Consider the following 24,301-nt stretch of genomic DNA (forward strand, 5'->3'; position numbering starts at 1 on the left):
TGGGCTGGGGGGGGGGCTGTGCCGCACCCCCCCTGCACCACATTTTGGGCCTAGTAGGCCTCTCTGCACTTACCTGGGAGCCAAAATAGGGCACGGGGGGGGGACTCCGGGAAGGGGTGGGGCAGGAAGGGGCCAGCTAGCAATTTAATAACCAGTTTGCCCAAACCAGCTGAATCCCACCACTGGACCCTAGACAAAGAATCACCTCCTCTCTGACTGAACTCTTGCAAAGTAGAGATAATGACACAGCCCTCTTTTAGAAAATGTGAAAACACGGAGCCTTCTTCGGTCCATGGTTGAGGAACATGGGTGTTGTAGTCCACATTGCTGTTCTCATTTGGTGCTATTTCACTGAACCTCAGAAAAATGTCAGCTTGAGAGGTTATATCCTTGATGTCTTTCATGTCTATGGAGATGCTCAGTGATCCAGGTCATGGTTGTCCCAAGGAGTTTTTTCCAAAAGGCAACTGGACTTTCTTAGTTTTTTCTTCCAAAATGATCCAAAATGCTTCTTCAGTTCTTGATGTCTCTCATACTTGCAATCTAAGAAATCGAAAAGAATTTATGGATTTATTACTCTTACAGATACGGAGACTCGAAGATCACAGTTCTTTGATGATTCTTACAGACTTGCTTGCAAGACTCTGCTAAGGATAAGCAAAAGTGGTCACAACGTTACAATAGGCGTCTGTCAAAAGCCAGTTGAAATGTCAATTTTTGGGTTGCATGATATTTTAAAATAGAATAGCAGAGACCTTGGAGGTCTTCTAGTGCAACCCTCTGCTCAGGCAGGAAACCTTATGCCAATTTCAGACAAATGGTTGTCCAATCTCTTCTTAAAAACTTCCAGTGTTGGAGCATTCACAACTTCTGGAGGCAAGTTGTTCCACTGATTCATTGTTCTCACTGTCAGAAAATTTCTTCTTAGTTCTAGGTCGTTTCTCTCCTTGATGAGTTTCCACTCATTGCTTCTTGTTCTACCCTCAGGTGCTTTGGAAACTAATTTGATTCCCTGTTGGAGCACTGTTATCATGTCATCCCTAGTCCTTCTTTTCATTAAATTAAACATACCTAATTCCAGCAACCGTTCTTTGTATGTTTTAGCCTCCAGTCTCCTAATCATCATTGTTGCTCTTGTCTGGACTCTTTCTAGAGTCTCCACATCTTTTTTACATTGTGGCGACCAAAACCGGATGCATTATTCCAAGTGTGACCTTACCAAGGCCTTATAAAGTGGTATTAACACTTCACATTCTCTTGATTCTATCCTTCTGTTGATGCCCTGGACTGTGTTGGTTTGATATTTTAATGTTTTAATTTTAACATGTTGCAAACCACACATGCTGCCAAGCAGCTAATCTTAATCTAATTCTTTAAAGGTATATAATTTGTTTTATGTATTAGATAGCATTAATACAGCTACTGGCCCAACTATAAACATTTATACTGCCTCGCATAATGGCAATTTCAAACTCCTATTGAGAGACAATACAGTGGTAGAAAAGAAACACCTGGACTTCTTTGCAGGACTTCTATTTTTTTTAAAATATCATCTGTGGACGGTTCAGTTTAATTTTCTCACATATCATAGAAATAGGCAGCTTGGCTGAAATCCGTAGTGCTACTTTGCATAACTCAGTTTTTTAGGCCTGGTCTTCCTGCTGGGACATTTACACACTTCACTTACCTGCTTAACAGAAAACACGAATAAGATTGATAGAAAAGAGGAAAAAAATATTACTAAATCCCATTTCCTATCCTCAATTATCTCCTCTCAACCTGAGAACAAATAGCTTCTAAACTAAAGAAATGCAAAAGAGAGGGGGGGAATCATGTTTTGATTTTGTTATTGATATACTAGAATATTTAATTGCAAAAGGCCACAGCACAATATCGGCATTTATCGTACTGATATTTTCACAGATTCTTCCTTTCTTCTTATCTTCTATTTGAATGATAAAACAACAGCACTGTTTTATCTTTATTTGTATTCCTGGGAGTATATGGGTTTCCTTTTTCCATGGAAATAAAAGGAAGACTTCTATTTTCTCTCTGTGTATCGGAAGCTTGGCTTTGCTTCTTCTATTCCTGTCTCATGATCCAGAAGGACCCCATAAAGCTGTGATGGTGAACCTGTGGCACACGGGCCCAAAGTGGCACACAAAGCCATGTCAGCCGGAACACACAGCCTTGCCTTTTTGTCTTCGGGGTTTCTGATGCGCATGCGCGCGACGACCAGCTGTTCCTTGTGCACGCGGCAATCCCAAAAACCAGTGTGTGCATGCATGCCGGCCAGCTGATTGTTGGGTGCGCATGGGTGCCAGAACCTGGAAATTCAGCTTTTCCGGAGCACGATCCCTTCATGTGCACGGCAGTGCCAAAAACCGGCCTGCACATGGACGCTGGCCAGCTGATCTTTGAGCGCACATACGTGCTAGAACCCAGAAGTTCAGCTTTTTCAGAACATAACCCGGACAAGCGCGTGCAATGCTTCTGCGCAACAGGTTCACCATCACTACCATAAAGTACCACAAGTAAGAGTGGGTTACACTATGGTAATCAAGTCTAACCAATTTCATTGTATTTAAGTACAATGACAATAAAGATTATACTTATAATTGTTTTGTCTTTGTCTTTGTTTCATGGATCTTAACCTTGACTAGAAAGTCCTCCATAGCCTGTGGACAAATTGAAAATTAAAAAAAATCCAAGAAACTTGCCTCGAGGCCTATTCTTTCACCTTTGCTCCAAGTTTCATACCAAGAACAGTTACAGGAATTAGGTATGATTAGCCTAATGAAAAGAAGCTCTATGGGAGACATGATAGCCCTGTTCCAATATTTGAGGGATGCCGACTAAGACAAGTGAGTCAAACTATTTTCCAAAGCACCAAAAGACAAGATAAAAAATAATGGATGGAAGCTAACCAAGGAAAGAAGCAACCTAGAACTAAGAATAAATTTCCTAATGGTGAGAGCAGTTAAACCAATGGAGTAGTTTTCCTTCAGAAGTTGTGGATGCTCCATCACTGAAGGCTTTCAAAAAGACACTGGACAAACATTTGTCTGGAATGGTATAGGTCAAGGGTCACCAACCTTTCGGACCTCAGGGACCACTAAATTCATAATTTTATATCCCGTGGATCACTAATATAATCTGCCTAATGACCAGCTGGGTGGGTGTGGCTAGGTGGTCATGTGACTGGGTGTGGCCAACTTGATGTCACTCATGTCAAGGGGCGCCTCACCAGCCTCTACTTGCCACTCCTTGCCTCCCTTCCTGGACTCCTTAGAGCCTCAACAGGAAGCAGTTGCTGGAGCTATGCAGCCACCATGAGAAAGAGTTGGCTAAACAGCTGGCTCAGTTCAAATTGGATCTGACCGAGAAGGAGGCTCAGCAGAAGCACCTCACTGAAGACTACGAGCACAGGCTTTCCAAGCAGAGGGAAGACCTGTGGTGGTGCAAGGCCAGGTACCGGCACCTGAAGGCTCAGGGGGCTGAGATCATCAGCCAGTTCCAGGCCATGATGCAGTCCCACTGGAACAAGGCCCTCTGGCTCTTTGCCACCAGCAGCGCTTCCTCCAGCCTTTGCTCAAAGCCCCACACCAGGAGGCTGAAGCAGACCCCAAGTCAGAATTTCTGCTCCCCTACGACCCACACAAAAAGACCCCAAAGGGGGAGACTCTCTGCAGCGACACAAAAGTTAATTGCACTTATCCGACCCAGGGGCCATAGTTTGAAGATCCCTGATTTAGTGCAATATAAAAAATGCTAATAATTTTTCTGTGGACCAGACCACCAAAATTTTCTCATGAACGACCAGTGGTCCATGGACCACCGGTTGATGATCCCTGATATAGGGTCTCCTGCTGGACTAGATGGGACTAGGAGGACTCCAAAGTCCCATCCAACTCTTATGTTCTATGTTCTGTGGTTCCAGACTCTTGATAGTAAAGACAGTGTATCTAACAGCTCCCTGGCTCTTGTACTTTTGGGGAAGGGAAGGAAAAAGCCCAGCTTGGGAAAGATAGGATGCCAAAAGCCAGGAAAAACACAAACAAAAAAAGGATGTTTGGAAGCAGCTGATCTATAATTTCCCCAGCATTCTATTAATAGTATCCCTAAATCAACAGCTCATTTGTTTTATCTAGGGGTTAATGAATCAAACAAGAGTGCATAAAATGATAAGCATATTTTAATGAAGTGGAGCTTCATGCGAAACATTAAGCAACATGCGAGCAAGTTTTCTTGGTGGTGTTGGTTTTGGGATGAGTGGCAAGCTGCCCTCTGTGTTGTGAGTTGAGGAAGTAATTAGACTTTGTTTGTGATGATAAAAGAGAAAGATTCCCATCATACATACGTGCTAGTGATTCCTGACTCTAGGGGGCGGTGCTCATCTCTGTTTCAAAGCCAAAGGGCCAGCATTGTCTGAAGACGTCTCCATTCTCATGTGGCCGGCAGGTGTAGATGCTGAAGGTGCACGGAATGCTGTTACCTTCCCATCAAAGGTGGTCCCTATTTTTCTACTTGCATTTTTACATGCTTTCGAACTGCGAGGTTGGCAGAAGCTGGGACAAGTAATGGGAGCTCACCCTGTTACGCAGTGCTAGGGATTCGAACCGCCAAACTGCTGACCTTTCTGATCAACAAGCTTAGCCTCTTAGCCCCTGAGCCACCACATCCCTTGTTTGTAATGGTACGTTGTATTAAAAAAAAATGTGGCCAGCATTTGTTCCCCAAATTATGCTGTTTCAGGTAATCCCATAGAAGGGATGCTTTTTTCGTAAGTCAAAACATACCTAAAAGCAAAATATCCATGAAATAAGTAGATTACTACAAGGCATTGCCTGGTTTTGCCAAGTAGGCTTATGAATGTGTACAAATCTATCTCTGTGCTCAATAAATTGTAAGTGAAGCTTACTGTGGGTAGCGATTACTTCCCAATTTTGCTTCACTTAATTGCTTTCACTCAAGAATCTCATACAGAGGATCAGCACAGAGCAGACCAGAATAACAGAATTGGAAGGGACCCTGGAGATCTTTTAGCCCAACCCCTGCTATACCATTACAGACAAATGGCTCTCCAGTCTCTACTTAAAAGCCTCCAGTGATGGAGCACCCACAGCTTCTGAAGGCAACCTGCTCCACTGGTTAATTGTCCTTACTTTTAGGAAGCTTCTCCTTAATTCCAGGTGGCTTCTCTCCTTGATTAGATTCCATCCATTGTTTCTTGTCTTGCTGGGTGCGAAGTCCTTTAAATCTCTGTAGGCGTGAAGTTAATTCATGCTTGCGTGAATTACAGAAATGGATCCAATAGACTTAATTTGTAATAAAATGCAAGGTACACGAAATGCCCCAAATAAGAACGGTAAAGGTGTCCCGGCAGATTTTACTCCACTGGTCATTGCCACTAATAGAGGTTAGTTTTCATCTCTGTTTCAATTGAGCCAGCATCATTGTTTTAAGACCTGTTGAGAGTCATTTAGCTACCATCACATCATGGAGAACTGTTATCTTCCCACCGAAGTGGTACCTGTTTATCTACTCGCAATTGCATGCTTTCGAACTGCTAGGTGGGCAGTAGCTGAAGCAAGGAACGGGAGCTCAACCTGTCGTGTGCAGCTCGGGTCTTAAACCTGGATTGCCGGCTTTCCAGCCGACAAGCCCCGTGTCTTAACCGCTGAGCCAGGCCGCCTTCCAAATACCAAGCCAGATATTAAAATTTCAGAATTGGGAAGAAAATTTCTTGCATTCCTAAACAGTTCAAGTCTACAATTGTTGACTGGAAGGAGCTTTCATTTATCTTCCATCCTGCCATGCTTCCCACTTGTCAAAAAGGTTGTGTCCCTTGTCCTGTGCTTCAGCGTTATCTGTCGTCATGTCATTGCTATGGAATTGACCAAAATAAGGTGTGTTGTGCATTGCATTGGATTTAGGGGATTTAGTGTGTTGAACTTGATCTGAAAACTTGCTTTGGGAGTAGATCTAGTATAAGAACCTGCAGTGGTGACAGAGGACTGAAAATGAATGGACATTAGTTGCCCCTGAAAGGCATTAGAGGACTTAATGGACAACCTATTAACCCCAATGTAACTTACAGCTCTGGGATTTCCTGCCAACCAGGTTTCACCATGCTTACGTTCTTTGAGATCTGCCAAATAGGAGCTGGGAAATATTCTCTCTCTCTCTTTGTCTCTCTCTCTCCCACCGTCTCCCTCACTTCCGCTTCTTCCTCCCCCCTTCTCCCCCCTCTCCCTCCCTTCTTCTCCCTCTCTGTCTGTCTCTCTCTCCCCTCTCCCTCCCTCTCTTCCTCTCCCCCCTCCCTCCCTCCTTCTCTCCCTCCCCTCTCCCTCATTCTCTCCCCTCCCTCCCTCTCCCTCTCCCCCGTTCTCTCTCTCTCTCTCTCTCTCTCTCTCTCTCTCTCTCTCTCTCTCTTTCTCACACACACACACACACACACACACTTTAGATGCTGAGATTACAGGGACTGGGACAATCACACGTTTCATTGTTTCTGCTTGGTTTTAGGGAGTAGAGCTTGTAAAAGCTGCCACAGTTTCACAATTTGCCATCTGGTTCTGAGAAGGTGTGAAAAGTGGGACTTTCTGGGCAAGAGCTAATCAGGCAGTTGAAGACACAAACGCTTCATCTAAATGAAAGTGCTGTGGGAAAGTAAGTTTTAATCCAGAGCCAACTGGATGTCATCCCCTTGTACACCTAAATATTGTTTTTTTGGGCGGTGGGGGGGAAACTGTGGCCAAAAATTTTACATGAGAATTTTTAGCATTCTCGATTATCTTTAATGGAAGCATTTCAACAGGTTGGTTACTACAAGGAGATATTTCGTGAACGGTGTATTCGCGAGCAGAGCTTTGAGAAAAAGACTGTTTACCCACCAGAAAACAGTCCCAAATCACACAGAAAGAATCAGAATGGAGCTGGAAGGGACCTTGGAGGTCTTCTAGTCCAATTCCCTGCTAAAGCAGGAGATCATATGTTAATTTCAGACAGGTAGCTCTCCAATCTCTTCTTAAAAACCTCCAGTGATGGAGCATCCACAACTTCTGGGGGCAAGTGGTTCCATTGGTTAATTGTCCTGACTTTTAGGAAATTTCTCCTTAATTCCAGGTTGCTTCTCTCCTTGATTAGTTTCCATCCATTGCTTCTTGTCTTGCCTTCTGGTGCTTTGGAGAACAATTTGTCACCCTCTTCTTTGTGACAGCCCCACAAATCCTGGAAGACTGCTATCATGTCACCCCTAATTCTTCTTTTCTTTAGACTAGCCAAACCCAAAACCTGCATAGGCTCCTCATAGGTTTTAGTCTCCAGGCCTTTAATCATCATTAAGTGATGGTCCGCTAGGACTCTAAGGTTCCTCTTACTGTTCTTCAGTCAGGTTTAGCATAAACTAAACCTTGTGGGGCGGGGGAGAGAACAGAAAAAGAAAAAAAAAGAAAAAGAGAAAGCAATGGTGCAATCTAGATGAGGCTGTGCCATTGAGGCTGGCACATCATGGCGGGAATGCTTGCTTGTGGTTAATTCAGCCTGAATGAAATCCTTGGATCATAGAAGTGTCTGAACAGGTAGTTGGTATTTTTCCTCAAAGAGCTGCCATTTGAAGTGGAGGGTTTATTTGAATGAGCTGTTTGATGCTTTTTTTTCAGGGTGGTCTTCTAATTTAGCCAAAGTTAGAATTAATTCTTGAATAGAACTCCCAAGATCTTTGCCATTGTGAGAGATGGATTAGGGCTCATTTGCACTGTGTTTTATTTCCTTCCATAATAATTACCTGGCAAGGAATGGTTGCTACTATTAGCTTTGTTCTCATGGCCGGCAAAAATGGGTGTCTGCTAACTTGCTCAGAACACGAGACATACATACTCCATGCAAGGAACAAATACCTGAGTAGGTGAAGGAGGAAATAAAAATGGAAAGTTCACTTTGTTGTTGTTGCTGTTAGCTGCAAATTCATGTCCCATCCATCACGACCTCATGAACAACGTTCCTCCAGGCCTTCCTGTCCTCTACCATCCTCTGGAGTTCATTTAAGCTCATGCCTACTGCTTCAGTGACTCCCTCCAGCCACCTCATTCTCTGTCATCCCCTTCTTCTTTTGCCCACAATTGTTCCCAGCATGAGGCTCTTCTCCAGTGAGTCCTTCCTTCTCATTAGGTGGCCAAAGTACTTGAGTTTCATCTTCAGGATCTGGCCTTCTAAAGAGCAGTCAGGGTTGGTCTCCTCTAGGACTGACCAGTTTGATCGCCTTGCAGTCCAAGGGACTCGCAGGAGTCTTCTCCAGCACAATCGCTGAAAGGCCTCCATTCTTTGGTGTTCAGCCTTTCTTATGGTCCAACCTTCACAGCCATCCGTTGCAACTGGGAAAACCATAGCCTTGACTATATGCACTTTTGTTGGCAGGGTGATGTCTCTGATTTTTATTATGCTGTCTAGATTTGTCATAGCTTTCCTCCCCAGGAGCAATGAAAGTTCACTGGCATTGTGCAACTAGAGAAATATTGTGAATTGACAGCAACCCACAAGTACAAAACAGCCAATGTATCAGTTTTAGTTAGGTGTTAAATCAGTGCAGGTCTATCTTTTTTTCCCTTTTCTTGGCTGTTTTTCTATTTTTAGGGTGTCAGTCCTGGTTTTTATGTCAGCTCCATTCATGGAGGATGAAATGTGGGTTATGGATTGATTTAGTTAAAGCTCATTAGCTACCCAACTGCTGTGGACTATGGATCTAACCTGCTCTGAGGTTTCTGGATGTTGCAGGTTAAGGAAAAGTCATGACTCTAATGCTTGCGTAGCCTTCTCTGAATTTCCTTGGATGTACAGATGAGAGATCAACCGAAAATGACACCATAGCCCTGTGATGGTGAACCTATGACACACATGTCACAGGTGGCACACGGAGCCCACTCTGCGGCCATTGAGTCGTCACCCAAGCTCAGCTCCACCGCACATGGGCGCGCACCTCCTGCCAGCCAGCTGATTTTTAGGTCTCTGACATGCATGTGTGGGGAGCGAGGCACATGTGGGTATCGCAAGCACATGCACGGGGGGGTGCAGAGGGGGCATGGGTGGACACTGTGCCCCCCGTGCCCCGTTTTTGATACCAGGAGGCTTCAGGGAGGTCTGCTAGGCCCAAAACAGAGCATGGTGAGGGGGGTCGCATGTGCATGCACAGCAGGCTGGGGGGCACGGGTTGTGTGTGCATGCATGTGCAGGGGTGCAGGGCACGAGACGACAAAAAGGTTAGCCATCATTGCAATAGGCCAACAACTAAAGGGAAGAGCTGATTGTAGAAGGAGTGAAACTGACTTACAATAGCAAAGAGCAACTGAAAGTAAGAAGTCAAAAATGAATAGGAGACAAGAGAGTACAGGAAGTCCTTGACTTACAACCCCAAGTGAGCCCAAAGTTTCTGTTGCTACGTGCGACAGTCGTTAAGAGAGTCTTGCCTCATTTTATGACCTTTCTTACCACAGCTGTTCAGTGAATCACTGCAGCTGTTGTGTTAGTAACACGGTTGTTAAAGTGAATTCCCCATTGATGTTGCCAGTCATAAGGTCGCAAAAGGGAATCACATAACCCCGGGACACTGCAACTGTCATAAATATGAGGCTGTTTTAGTTGTGGGATTCAAATTATTTAATAACTGGTTCTCTGCCCTAACGACCAGCTGGGTAGGCGCGGTTCGATGGTCATCTGACTGGGTGGGCATGGCCAATTCAATGTCACTCAGGTCGATGGGCGCTTTGCCTTAGCTGCTATAATGTAATAAAGGTTAACCGGAGAGGCAGTTTCTGTAAGCAGGGCAATAAAGATTAGGCTAGAAACAACACCAGAATGTTTCCTTCCTGCCTTCCTTACAGGATTAGCCCTGTAAAGTGGAAAAAAAAAACCAAAATGAGATTTCTTCCAACAAGCGGTTCTCCGAACTGCTTAGAAAGTTAACAACCGGTTCTCCCGAATAGGTGCGAGCTGGCTGAATCCCACCACGGGGCTGTTTCCACACATCTGAATTTTGATCCCATGACCATGGGATATTGAAATGCTCTTAAGGGGAGGAAATGGTCACCAGTCACTTCCTTCAGCGCTGTTCTAACTTCGAGCAGCCACTAAACAAACGGTTGTAAAATGAGGACTACCTGTATCTCCACTAACTTTCACTGAAAAATGTTCTTCACTCTAATACGTGAAGCCCTTTTTTCTATTTTATTGAGATTTTTTTTAAAACAATGCAGGTCAGAGCAAGTATGAACAAAATGTGTGCTTTTTCTTTTAAGCTACGAAAGAGAGAAAAATCCTATGTTTTAAGAAAAATCAATTAATACAAACTAAAACAACAAGAAAGGACAAAACAAGCAAATGTAAAAATAGGGACAGTTTAAGAACTCCAATTATACAGCATAATTAACATGTCAACATTTCACTGTTTTGAGAAGTGGGTGTGATATCAAATGAATAAACAAATTATTATAATTCCTTGCCTTAAATGTAGGCAAGTGGTGGCTAACCTTGTTGGCACTTATTGCCGACATGGGAGTGTGTGCATGTGCACCAGAGCACCAAAAGTCAGAGGAGATCAGCTGGCTGCATGCACAGGTGCGCCAGACCCGCTGGTCTTCGCGCATGTGCACAATGGAACCCGGAAGTGCAGCTGGTGGTGGCACGCATGCCCACGGAGAGCGGTCTGTGTGTCACCTCTGGCACGCGTGCCAAAAGTTTGCCTCACGGACCTAGGCCATATAGAATCCTATTGGCCAATCGTAACTCTTAACAAAAGAGTTCAAAATTTCACAGCTGATACATTTTAGAGATTGATGTACAGCAGGATTATGTAACGCATCATCACAATTTTCTCAAGAATTCGTACTATTTCTATGGTGAATTCAGTATTGGGAAAGAGGTTTAAGGAGGTTAATGCGTTGTTAAATTATATTCCCCCAAATTGGAATTTGTGAAGGGATTTGGCTATACTGGGCTTGGATGGTGTGTAAAGTTCATTAAAAGATCAGGATCAAGAAAGAGAAAATTGCTTTAATTGAGGGGACGTGTAAAACCGGCATTCTTTGAACTTGTGGCTGTACAGTACAGCATTTCACTGTGGATGTTAGTTTATTGGAAAGCGATTTAATCCAGTGAACAAGTTACAAGCTCCTGTAAGGTGTATTCTCACATTGGAAGTTGTTTAGTGTAAACATTATAAGTGAAGGCATATCAGCTTTAAATACTGAATTATACAGGCAAAAAACAGGAAACAAGAAAAGTGTAGTTCATGTCTGTTTAGCATACATTTGATTGGATGAAGGTGCTTTGCTTACAATTATCTAAATTCTAGCTTTTTGAAACTGCTGTTTTATGTAAGCATTGGGAAAAACAATAGAAAAAAGAAACGATCTATATATCCTTTTAAAAAGCCCTTGCTAACTTTAGAAAGCCAGATCCTGAAGATGAAACTCAAGTACTTTCTCACTTCTTGGTCTAATCCTTTTTCCTCCATCAGCTGCTCCCCTTGGCTTTGGGTTTCCAACTCCTCTCTGCTGTCTGACTCCCCAGGTGTTCCTTCTAACATCTGCCCTGGTTGGTAAAGTCCTGTTTAAGTTAAGCATAATTTCATTAGTGTGTCTCATCTTCCTTTCTTGGCCATCAGATTCAGTGGACTCATCACTCACTGCCTTCTTTGGAGATCCCAACAAACATTTACCAGATCTAAAACTGATTGAATAGAATATTTGCAGCTCAGGTTTGAACTATGGACTCCTTGATGATATCTTGGAAGTTTGGTTATTTTCCTGCAGATGTTTCATTATCAAACTAGATAACGTCATCAGTGCTGGTAAGGGAGTAGAATTTGCACTCATTTTAAATTTTGAATGCTAAGTTTAAATTTTGAATGCTAAATTTAAATTTTAAATGACAGCAAACTGTACGTCCTTACTAGCAGTGGTAATGTTTCTTCATTTAGTAATGAAATGTCTGCGACAGTGGTAGGATTCAAACATTTTTACTAACAGTTCTGTGGGCTTGGTGGGCATGGCTTGGTGGGCATGGCTTGGTGAACATGGCAGGGAAGGATACTGTAAAATCCTTATTCCCTCCCCATTCCAGGGGAACGTCACTGCAAAATCCCCATTCCCTCCCAATCAGCTGGGATTCAGGAAGCAGAGAATAGATGGGGGCGGGGCCAGTCAGAGATGGTATTTACCGGTTCTCCGAACTACTCAAAATTTCCGCTACCATTTCTCCAGAACTGGTCAGAACCTGCTGAATACCACCTCTGGTCTGCGAGACAACAACCAAGCTTGAAGACCACCAATAATCACACAGGCCTCCTCCTTCTCCTCTCCATACACCCCACTTCCTTCTAGCATTGATGATATGACCTAGTTTGGTAATGAAATATTTGCAAGAAAACAGCCAAGCTCAGCACGCACCAAAGACTCCACTGATCTAAAACTGTTCAGACTTTTCAGATCAAACCATGTCAACTGTGTGAATAAATGTCTTAGACAACATAAATTCACTTTTTGTACTCCTGGACCACGTATAGTCACGGTTTAGGAATCAGAGATCAAATGCGAATTCTGTTATCAGTCTTAGAAATGATATGCACCTGTCTTACTCATTAACATTCTCCTGTGGCTGGTATTCCATTTTCTCTATTTTGCTACTTCGTCTTAACCTCCATCTCTATTGCTCTCTTGACAGGAAGTTACTCTTACATCTCTTGCCAAACAGTCCACCAGATACGTGCATAATCCGTTTCAAGATCTAATTTTCAAAGTAACTAAATACATAAAACATCAATTTGCATTATTTATTTTGTGTGCAGATGGCCAGGTTGAGGGAGGGATACAGGAAAAGGGCCGATGGCCCTGAGCTGAATTAAATTGCACGGGGCGTGAATGCCTGGGTGCGTGTATTTGTATATTTTTTGTCTCTGTATACTTATATGATTTTTTTAAAAATTATAGTAGTAAAATCTAGTGCACACTCAACTCAAAGAAAGAAAAGAGAATAGAGAGGAGTAAAATGTGAAAGGGAAAAAAGAGAAAAAAGGAAAAGAAGAAAACTAACAATATAATAGAGAAAATAAATCTATAAAGAAATGATTTCTTACTTTCATCACAACAAGAACAAACAAGCTTAGTGATTTTTTCCCCCGCTCTGTGACCTTCTTAACTCCTGAGCACAGAGAAGAATAAATATTTATCTGATATCTGATAAAAGACACTGAATCATATAAATCTCTTACAAAGGATGGGCCACCATTAACACTTTTTCCAGGAAAGCTTTTGCCAGCATTTCAAAGTGGAATGGAAAATTACGAGATGATATAAGAACAAAAGCAGCCTTAGAGATGGCGGATAAATTGTACCAAATAAGAAATTAGGATGAATTCAGGTAGTCCTTGATTTGCAACAGTTCACTTAGTGACCACTGAAAATCACAGCGGCCCTGAAAAAAAGTGACTTATGGCCATTTTTTGCACTTACGACCATTTCAGCATCTCCATGGACACATGATCAAAATTTAGACCCTCGGCAACTGGTTCATATTTAGGACTGTGCAATGTGCTAGAATCATGTATGATCTGCTTTTTAAAAAAATAAATTTTATTAATTTTCTATTAATTGCATTTCTTAGTGCGTAATAAACATCGTGTTGTTTGGGAATTTAATTTGCTTAGCCATACAATTTCCATTCTTAATCTCCATTCCTTTTTTTTCTAATCACTGATAAAATAAGTTCCATGTTTGATAATCTGTATCTTCTTTCTGTTTTTCAGTGTAAGTCTATTCATTTCTGCACAATCTAGTATCTTTTTAATTATCTCTTCATCTTGCGGTGTTTCTTCATTTTTCCAATAATGTGCAAAGATAATCCTCACTGCTGTTAAGACATGTAATATTAAATACATACTTTTCTTATCAAATGTTTCTGATATCCCTAATAAAAACAGTTCAGATTTAAAATCTACATGTTTCTCTATTATCTTTTCTAGCTATCTGTGTATTTTTGCCCATTTTTTTTTGCTTTAGAACAAGTCTACTTCATATGATAAAATGTGCCCATTTTTAAATTACATTTCCAACATTTGCTAGACATGTTTTTAAACATTTTAGCTAACCTAGCAGGTGGTAAATGCCATCTATAAAACATTTTATATACATTTTCTTTATAAGAAGTTGCCATTGTTACTCTATAGTTCCTTTCCCATACGTTTTGCCATTTCTCTAGTTCTATATTATAGCCAGTCTTTTTCCCATTGTACCATTGCGTCTTTTATTTGTTCATCCTCCATTTTTAAATTTAGTAAGAAGTTATATACCTTCTTAATTAGTTTTTCATCAGAGTTCAGCAGTGTCTTATCAAAAGGTGTTTGTCCTTTATAAAAGCCATACTTTTTCATATCTGTATCGTATCGAGATTGTATTTGCAATTGAGGCCACCATGATAGTATAAGGCCCTGGTCTTCAACCTTACTTTGATTTTGTGATCTTTTGACAAAGTCAATGGGAAAGCCAGATTCACTTAACAACCCTGTGACTAATTTAACAACTGTAGTGATCCACTGAACAACTGGCAAGTTGTTCAAGGAGAGGACAAGCAACTTAGAACTAAGGAGAAATTTCCTGACAGTTGGAGCAATTAATCAGTGGAACAACTTGCCTCCAAAAGTTGTAAATCCTCCACACTGGGAGTTTTTAAGAAGATATTGGATAACCATTTGTCTAAAGTGGTGTAGGGTTTCCTGCCTAAGCAGGGGGTTAGACTAGAAGACCTCCAAGGTCCCTTCCAACTCTGTTTTTCTATCATTCTACCAAGAAAGGAACGTGGAACACACACAAGACCTTAAGAGATGGGGCAAAATTCACTTAACATCTGTCTCACTTAGCAACAGAAATGTTGGGCTCGGTTGCAGTTGTAAGTCGAGCACCACCTGCAATAGGTAGAAGAAGAATGGACAGGGAAAGTGGAGCAATTCATCAGAAATCTTTGGTTCATAGAGAAAAAGCTGAAGCCAAAAAACTTCCAAAAGGCTTGTGTGTTGACTCTTTGGCTACAAGGCATCTGACAGAGAAGGCTTCTTTTAAGCAACTGATATAATGTGATGAAAGTGGGGTCATTAATGCTGGAGGAATTGTACAAGGTGTGTGTTGTGGCCCACCAGCTGAGCTGGCAGCAGACTTGGATGGGGAGGAGGTTGAGCTAGTCCTGGAGTCTAGGGAAGGCTCTGATGGGTGCTCTGCATTAGAGACAGAGATGGGCCCAGGGCCTTCCGGCAGTTGTCAGCCAACTTTGGAATTGGAGATAAGTGGGGCAGAAGAACAGCTGGAGCCTATTCCTGATGCATGCATGCGTAGAGCTGCCAGGAGAAGGGAACAATTAAGAAACAGGAGTCGACTTGGGAGTAAAGGCATAAGAGGACACGGAATGGCTCCTCCCATAGGGAACAAATAGAAGCAAGGGGGGGTGTATGCAGGAGACAATTAGTTTGCTTATTATTGTGAAGATTTGCTTATCTAAGTTTGTGCCCCACAGAGGCTCTTTGCCAGGTATTTCATTGTACAACTGTTGTGACTAGAAGCTCTCGGCCTGGCAGCTCTCCAAGGACTGATAATGTCTGTGGTTGCAATTCACCCTTGAAAGACCTTATTGCTGGGACTTTTCTGGATATGAATGCTAGAGATTCACATTAGTCAAATAAAAAAGGAGGTTTTGCAGGGACAAGGAGTCTGTTTCATGATTCTGTGAAGCCTAGGTCAAAACAATAAGTAGCAGTGAAAACGAGACCCTTGAAAATCTCCTAAGATCTTGTGTGTTCCACGTTTAGTGAGACACCTTTTTTTGAGCGAGATCCTTAACAGAAGAAAAAAAAGAGAGTTATGGTTCTATTTAAAGATGACAAATGTACCAGTCAGAAGTCATTGCCAGAGCACAGAAAGATATGCCCTCTAGATGTGTAGTGACTGTGTACAATGAAAGAAAAAGGCACACAAATAAGCCTCACAATGAATGGATTTGCACTTGGCCCTATTGTGTAGAATGTAGGCTTCTAGACAGCATGCTAGAATTATAGAGACAGCAGTTAACAAAGGATCTCAATAGAGACAGATGCTTTGAAATGAGATCGTCCTCAACGGCAAGCTAACTTACACAACCATTGTCTAATCTTGTCGAAACAGTGTTCAGAAACCTCTTGATGTTTAAGGATCAGTGAAAACATAAGACCTTCCAGACGCTTATGTGTACCTAATGGCTTTTATTAATAATTATCCAAGACCTATATTCACTTACGTATATAACAGTTTGATACAGCGACCAAATGGGAAATGGTAGAGACTCCAGTGCATAGTTAAAGGTAAAAGTTCCCCTCACATATATGTATTAGTAGTTCCTGACTCTAGGGGGCAGTGCTCATCTCTGTTTCAAAGCCAAAGAATCAGTGCTGTCCGAAGACATCTCCATGGTCATTTGGCTGACATGACTAAATGCCGAAGGGCATGGAACTCTGTTACCTTCCCACCAAAGGTGGTCCCTATTTTTCTGCTTGCATTTTTTATGTGCTTTCGAACTGCTAGGTTGGCAGAAGCTGGGACAAGTAGTAGGAGCTCACCCCATTATATGGCACCAGGTATTCGAATAGCCAAACTGTCGACAAGCTCAGTGTCTTAGCCACTGAGCCACCGTGTCCCTAATGGATAGTTAAGACTGCAGAAAAAACAATTGCAATCTGCCTGACTTCCATTGAGGACCTGTATACTTGACTGGGTCAGAAGGAGGGCTGAGAAAATATCTACAGACCCCTCACATCCTGGATATAACTTAATTCAGCTCCCCTTGGGGTAGCTGCTATAGAACATTGCATCCCAAAACAACTAGACCCATCATCCTGCTAAAACCCTAATTCCTGTAGTACTGTATTATGTCTAAGTAGATTTATCCATGTATAATAAGAAGTCTTTGTTTGAATATGGACTGTTCTTATTGGGGACATGTTACTTGGAGGCTTAACATTGTGGCATTATTATTATTATTATTATTATTATTATTATTATTATTATTATTATTATTATTATTATTATACAATTGTATCATAGCGGCCAGTTGTTTCGCCGGATTTGGCATTGGTTACTAGTCGGGCCCCACCCAGGGGCCTAGGACGTCGTAATGTATTTTCGTAATATGCTTGCAGATCCAAGCAGTGCGGCTTTTTGCATTTGGCTGATGGTGATTTTGTCAATTTTTAACTGTTTTAAATGTAATTCCAGGGCTTTTGGAATAGCACCCGGTGTGCCAATTATCACTGGAATTACCACTGCTGGTTTGTGCCATAGTCGTTGAATTTCGATTTTTAAATCCTGGTATTTTGCGATTTTTTTCATGTTCTTTCTCGGCGACCCTGCTATCACCTGGTATTGCGATGTCTATGATTGTGACCTTATTTTTCTCAACCAGTGTGATGTCTGGTGTATTATGCGCCAGTATTTTGTCCGTTTGTATACGGAAATCCCACAAGATCTTGACCATCTGATTTTCGGTGATTTTTTCAGGCTGATGTTCCCACCAGTTTGTTGCTGTTTTAATATTATAATTTTTGCACAAATTCCAATAGATCATTTGTGCTACTGAATTGTGCCGCAATTTATAATCAGTCTGCACGATTTTTTTACAGCAGCTGAGTATGTGATCAACAGTTTCATCAGCTTCTTTGCAAAGTCTGCATTTGGCATCATCGGAGGATTTTTCGATTTTGGCCTTAATGGAATTTGTGCGGATAGCTTGTTCTTGCGCAGCCAGGATTAGTGAATCTGTTTCTTTCTTTAATGTACCTGTTGTTAACCATAACCAAGTTTGTTCACTGTCCACTTTATCTTTTATTTTTTCCAGAAATTGGCCATGCAGTGCTTTGTTCTGCCAACTCTCCATTCTTGATTTTATCACATCTTTTCTGTATTCTTGTTTCGTCTGTTGGGCCTTCAGTAGATTTTTGTTCTTTACTTCGATTAATAGATGTTCTTGACTTTCTTTTAAATAATCAGCCAGTGCATGTTTTTCTTCTTCAACTGTTTGCTTCACTTGTAATAATCCTCTGCCACCTGATTTTTGGGGCAGGTATAATCTATCAGTGTCACCACGCGGATGTAAACTGTAGTGCATTGTCATTAGTTTCCTGGTTTTTCGGTCTAAAATGTCCATATCAGCTTGTGTCCAGTTAACTATACCAGCTGTGTATCTTATAACTGGTATTGCAGTCACAGTGACTGGTGCTAACGGTTGATACGGTTTGCTGCCAGTGTCCTAGGTATCAACCAAGTACCTTCTTAAAATATAAGATGTTCCGAGTAGCACAGTTTTTTGCAGTTCCGCTGGTGTTATTGCAGGAAGCTGCAATTTGTGGATGTATCTTGTAAAATTCTTGGACATGGTGCCAAGTGCCCCAATGACAATGGGCATCATTGTTACATGCTTCATCCATAGCTGTGTAGTTTCGCGATATTTCATTATTTTTTCTAGTTTTTTTTCTTCGACTCTGGCATCTCCAGGAACAGCGATATCAATAAACTGTACTAATAGTAGTAGTAGTAGTAGTAGTAGTAGTAGTAGTAGTAGTAGTAAAAATAATCCTTCTCACCTTCTCTTCTGCCTCCTATTATTGATATCATTATTATAATTATTATTACTCTGTTGTTTTGCATGTACATTGAGAGCTTCTGCACTTGAGACAAATTCCATGTGTAGCTAATCACACTTGGCCAAATAAAGCTATTCTATTCTAGTCTAGTCTAGTCAGTCTAGTCTAGTCTAGTCAACTCCAGTCCAGTCCAGTCCAGTCCAGTCCATTCCTCTTCTGCTCTGCTCTGCTCTGCTCTATTCTACTCCCTATCCTACCCTATTCCCTATTCTATTCTATCCCCTATCCCAGTGTTTCTCAACCTTGGCAACTTGAAGATGTCCGGACTTCAATTCCCAGAATTCCCCAGCCAGCAAATGCTGGGAATTCTGGGAGTTGAAGTCCGGACATCTTCAAGTTGCCAAGGTTGAGAAACACTGCCCTATCCTATCCTATCATATATCCTCTCCTGTCCTACCTATTCTCTATACTATCCGATCCTATACAGAAGCGAAACATTAGGGATTTGAACAATATACAAGAATTTGTAAGGATGATATATAATCCTTTTTTTAAAAAAAACAAAGGCAGGGATGTGTTGATTTTATTGGAAGAATTGAATGCTGTTTGAAACTTCATGGAGATTCCAAAGCAAAAGAAAACAGAGACCAGAAAATATAGAGACCAGAATTATGCTGGCTATACCCTAACAGGAAAAATACCGGGGATGAGGCAGTAATAGCTGTCATAAATCTACTAAATACTTTAGGTTTCAGATGGAAAAAAAGAACTCTTGACCTTTTGAATGTGGAGAACCCAATTAAACCATGTAACAAGTATTTGGATGGGGAAAAGGGTATGTTACATAAGAAAAAAAAAACCTCCAGACTATTTAAAAAATGCAACAACAGAAGGAATTCCAAAGTGTGCTGTAAGAAATTCAAAGAATTCAGCATTGAATCCAAGTAGAGATAAAATCACATTAACTAATAGTGTTCTTTAAAAAGAATGTTTTAGCATGGTATATTTGTTCCCAGAGATATAGGAAAAGCAGAAGGTAGCAACCAAATAGAGGGATGAAGTTAGTCCTCCAACAAAAAATGCTAAATTAAGCATTTAATTGAAGTCATTAAAGGCAAACCTCTTCTGCATTTGTATATAGGTCAAGTAGTAAAAGAATTAAACTGACACCTGTGAAAAATGACATAATTGGAAAGGGGAGTTACAATATGGAAATCAGTGGCTGAAAAGGAATTGTAATATGGAGAGAACATACGTGTTCTGACTTAGGCTTCCTTAAAAAGCAAGAAGCCGAGTCTTGGTCCCAGTAAAACCTCTTTTATTTACATCATAGTGAATTCCTTTCATTCACAGTCAACAAGGCTTCTCAAACAATCTTTCAGAGGAATAGTCATCAACACGAACCTCATCTCGTTCTGAGAGCTGCCAGATAACTAGTTTCCAAACGCAGGGCAAGGCAACTTTTGTCACAGTCTCTTATAATCAGAAACAGAACTTTCCACTCTTGAAACAACCAAAGGAACGAATTGTTTCCTGCAAAAGCCCACTCCCCATTCGCTCCTCTTTTGTTTCCTATGGGAGGGGCCAATCACCTCCAAGGTGTGGCTTTACTCCCAAGTCGACCCTGCTTTCTTAGTTATTCTTGTCTTCTGGCAACCCTGCACATTCGCACATTGGGAACAGGCTCCAGCTGTTCCTCTGCCTCACTGCTGTCTAGCTCCCTCTCTGCCTCCGATGCAGAGCCCTCATCTGAGCTTTCCTCAGTCCCCAGGACTGGTCCATGTTCCTCCCCAACTTCCTCACTGTCTGACTCTGCCGCCAGCTCTGCTGGCTGCCGGCGGGCCACAACACTGTGTGTGGAACACATCCTGGATATGTTGATGAATAAAAACTGTGTGTTGTTGGTGTTGGTGATGATATCCTTTCAGTTGTGTCTGACTCTTGGTGATTTTATGGGTCAGACCTCACCACATCTTCCAATCTTGCACTACTTCTTTGAGTTGTTCTATGCTTTGGTTTGTGTCAGTTTGATGGTGTATTTGTATTTGTATTTGTATTTTATTAATATTTGTAGGCCGCCCTTTTCCCTGAGGGGACTCAGGGCGGCTCACATAAAATCAAGGGAGGGGGAAGACAAACATTAACAGAGAAACATATAATAAAATATTCAACAACATACATTCTTCATTCGGGAGGGGCGGCTAACCTTGTCCCCAGGCCTGACGGGCTAGCCAGTTCTTAAGGGCTATGCGGAAGGCCTGGACGGTGGAGAGGGTACGAATCTCCACGGGGAGTTCGTTCCAAAGGGTCGGGGCTACTACTGAGAAGGCCCTCCTCCTTGTAGTTGCCAGCCGACACTGGCTGGCCGATGGAATACGGAGGAGGCCTAATCTATGGGATCTTATTGGTCGCAGGGAGGTAATTGGCAGAAGGCGGTCTCTCAAGTATCCAGATCCACTGCCATGAAGGGCTTTATGGGTGACTAATAGCACCTTGAAGCGCATCCGGAGATCGACAGGTAGCCAGCGCAGCTCGCGGAGGATAGGTGTTATGTGGGTGAACCGAGGTGCACCCACAATCACTCGCGCGGCCGCGTTCTGTACTAGCTGAAGTCGCCGGATGCTCTTCAAGGGCAGCCCCATGTAGAGCACATTGCAGTATTCCAGCCTAGAGGTCACAAGGGCCCGGGTGACTGTTGTGAGAGCCTCCCGATTCAGGTAGGGCCGCAACTGGCGCACCAGGCGAACCTGGGCGAATGCCCCCCTGGTCACAGCCGTCAAGTGGTGGTCAAACGACAGCTGTGGGTCCAGGAGGACTCCCAAGTTGCGAACCCTCTCTGAGGGGTATAGAGTTTGACCCCCCAGCCTGATTGATGGGATATTGATCGAATCTTTGGGAGGGAAGCACAACAGCCACTCGGTCTTTTCTGGGTTGAGTACAAGCTTGTTAACCCTCATCCAGTCCATAACGGCTTCGAGGCCTCGGTTCATCACGTCAGCCGCTTCATTGAGTGTCCAGGCATCATGTTCTTTGGAGGTCTTTTTCTGCTTATTCTTCCCAAAATAATAGCTTTCTCCAGTGAATTCCCCAGCACAACTTGGCTAAAATAAGTGAGACATCTGGGTCGTTAAATGTAAATAAATAAGGATAACTTTCCTGATAGTTAGAACAATTAAGGCTTGCCTTCAGAAGTTGTGGATGCTCCATCATTGGGGTTTTTTAAAGAAGAGATTGGACAACCATTTGTCTGAAATGGTATAAGGTCTCCTGCTCATGCAGGGGTTGGACTAGAAGACCTCCAAGGTCCCATCCAACTCTGTTATTCTGTTATTTTGATAAAAGGAACTTTAAAAACAAAAATAGCAGTAGACTTATATACCGCTTCATAGGGCTTTCAGTCCTCTCTAAGCGGTTTACAGAGTCAGCATATTGCCCCCAACAACAATCCGGGTCCTCATTTTACCCACCTCGGAAGGATGGAAGGCTGAGTCAACCCTGAGCCGGTGAGATTTGAACCGCTGAACTGCTGATCTAGCAGTCAGCTGAAGTAGCCTGCAGTGCTGCATTTAACCACTGCGCCACCTCGGCTCTTCCCTCTATAAAATTAATACGGCACAATATTAATCCCATTTGGACATTACAAGGAAATTCTGTCTTTGTTTGATGCTCCTCAAATGATATCTTCTTCCTGCAGCAGTTGACCCCTTGCTGACATTTTTGTATTATCATCCCAAAGGTGCTTTTTCAAGAAGGATCTGGACTTTCTGGTTTGTCTTTGAAGACGTTTCGCTTCTCATCCAAGAAGCTTCTTCAGCTCTGACTGGATGGTAGGGAATAGAAGGACTTATATTCCTTGCAGACATTTGTTCATTTGCGTTCTTTTTAGAGAGTTGTTGAGGCCACTTGGAGATTTGTCTGTGTCCTCAGAGTCACCGAAGTTGTACAAATGGGTGTGGAGCCTTCAGCTGAAGAAGCTTCTTGGATGAGAAGGGAAATATCTTCAAAGAAAAAGCAGAAAGTCCACTTGCCTCTTGAAAAAGCATCTTTGGGACAACCATGACCTGGATGACTGAGAATCTCCATAGAAATTCTTGCATTATATTCCCTAGATGTAAAATTTTACCCAATAGTCCTTCCAAGGTAGCTTACAGGAAATTCAGTGGTATGTTTATTTACACATCTGGCATCCTGACCAATTCTATATACTCTTGGTGGCTTACATAAAAATGATAATCCTCATAAATCATAAATAAAATCAGCTGAAGGTTTGTGAAGACACGCTATACTCTAAAACCATTTATTAGAAGATTGAAGGAAAAACCAATAAAGATCTCCCTGAACTCTGAAAATATGGGGACAGCACGTCCTCAGGAGGCAGAATGTTCCAGACAATCTACAACCAAGACCATGTTCCTCTGACATCTCTAAGAGAAGAGATCTAAAGTTTCATACAGAGAATGTAAGACAAATATTTCATCTGAAAGGTCTAGGTTAGATTTCTTCTCATTTCTGAATTTTCTCACGGAAACTATTTAAGATGAAGTAAAGGTTAAGGTTCCCTTCACACATATGTGCTAGTCATCCCCAACTCTAGGGATCAGTGCTCATCTCTGTTTCAAAGCTGAAGAGCCAGGGCTGTCCGAAAACATCTCTGTGGTCATGTGGCCGGCATGACTAAACGCCAAAGGCGCACGGTACGCTGTTACCTTCCCACCAAAGGTGGTTCCTATTTTTCTACTTGCATTTTTTACATGCTTTTGAACTGCTAGGTTGGCAGAAGCTGGGACAAGTAAAGGGAGCTCACTCCGTTATGCAACGCTAAGGATTTGAACCGCCGAACTGCCGATCCTTCTGATCGACAAGCTCAGTGTCACTGAGCCACCGTGTCCCTTTAAGATGAAGTAGGGAGGACTTTTTACTAAAGGAAGTCCTTATGTCTCTTGGAATATCCTTAATTCTGTCTGTGGAAACTTCAGTACGGATTCACCAGTGGTGATATCTGTATAGAAGAAAATAAACTAGGATTTATTGGCTCCAGAATCTGTTTTCTCAACTGCAACAATTAGAAGCTGGCAGAGTTAACAACTCACCCCCCTTCTTCCCATTAAAAATAACCACTGGGAGGGTGGCTCATGGGAGCCAGAAGCCTTATGAAAATGATGAATTTTGCTGCTGCTTCTCTAACTGGTCTGCAATGTTAACTTTAAAAAAAGATGTTTTCTCTCCAGCTTTGGCTGAGCTTGGCGGGAGATTGTTTTGAGTAATTTACGTTGTTAATTTGCTTATCGGGCCCATAACCCATCTAATGAATTACCAGAAAAATCTTTACTTTACCTGCTGTCACCCTTCCTAGCTGTTAAAGATTTGCTAGGCTAAAGCAACCTTGTCAAGTCCCGACACAGTTCTGAAGAGCTTACCTTGTCTTGGTGTGTGTGTCTGTGTGTGTGTCTGAAAATAGCCCAAAAACGGCCACAAAACAAGCTGGAAAATGGGCGAGGCCAGCCAGTGGTGGAACCCCAAGCGGCTGAATCCTACCTCTGCTTTTGAGGTGAGAGGCCGGGAAGCGGGGCTGAATGTGATAAGTAACATCACCCAGCCAGTCACATGACCAACTGGCCATGCCTACCCAGTCAGAGAACCGCTTGTTAAAAA

General features: G+C 42.3%; 1 protein-coding gene and 1 long non-coding RNA gene across 6 annotated transcripts in view; one reads left to right on the top strand and one right to left on the bottom strand.

Moving 5' to 3' along the window:
* Positions 1–24,301, top strand: part of ZMIZ1 (zinc finger MIZ-type containing 1) — a 430,799-nt gene that overhangs the window by 65,341 nt on the left and 341,157 nt on the right. The gene's annotated exons all lie outside the window — the stretch shown is intronic.
* On the bottom strand, positions 489–24,183 carry LOC116518235. The gene is made up of 3 exons (XR_004256530.1): positions 24,067–24,183; positions 5,166–5,262; positions 489–543 (listed from the first exon to the last, which is right to left on the bottom strand). It is a non-coding gene; the product is annotated as an uncharacterized LOC116518235 (long non-coding RNA).

The sequence above is a fragment of the Thamnophis elegans genome, chromosome 15, assembly GCF_009769535.1.
Source record: "Thamnophis elegans isolate rThaEle1 chromosome 15, rThaEle1.pri, whole genome shotgun sequence".
Lineage (NCBI taxonomy): Eukaryota > Metazoa > Chordata > Lepidosauria > Squamata > Colubridae > Thamnophis > Thamnophis elegans.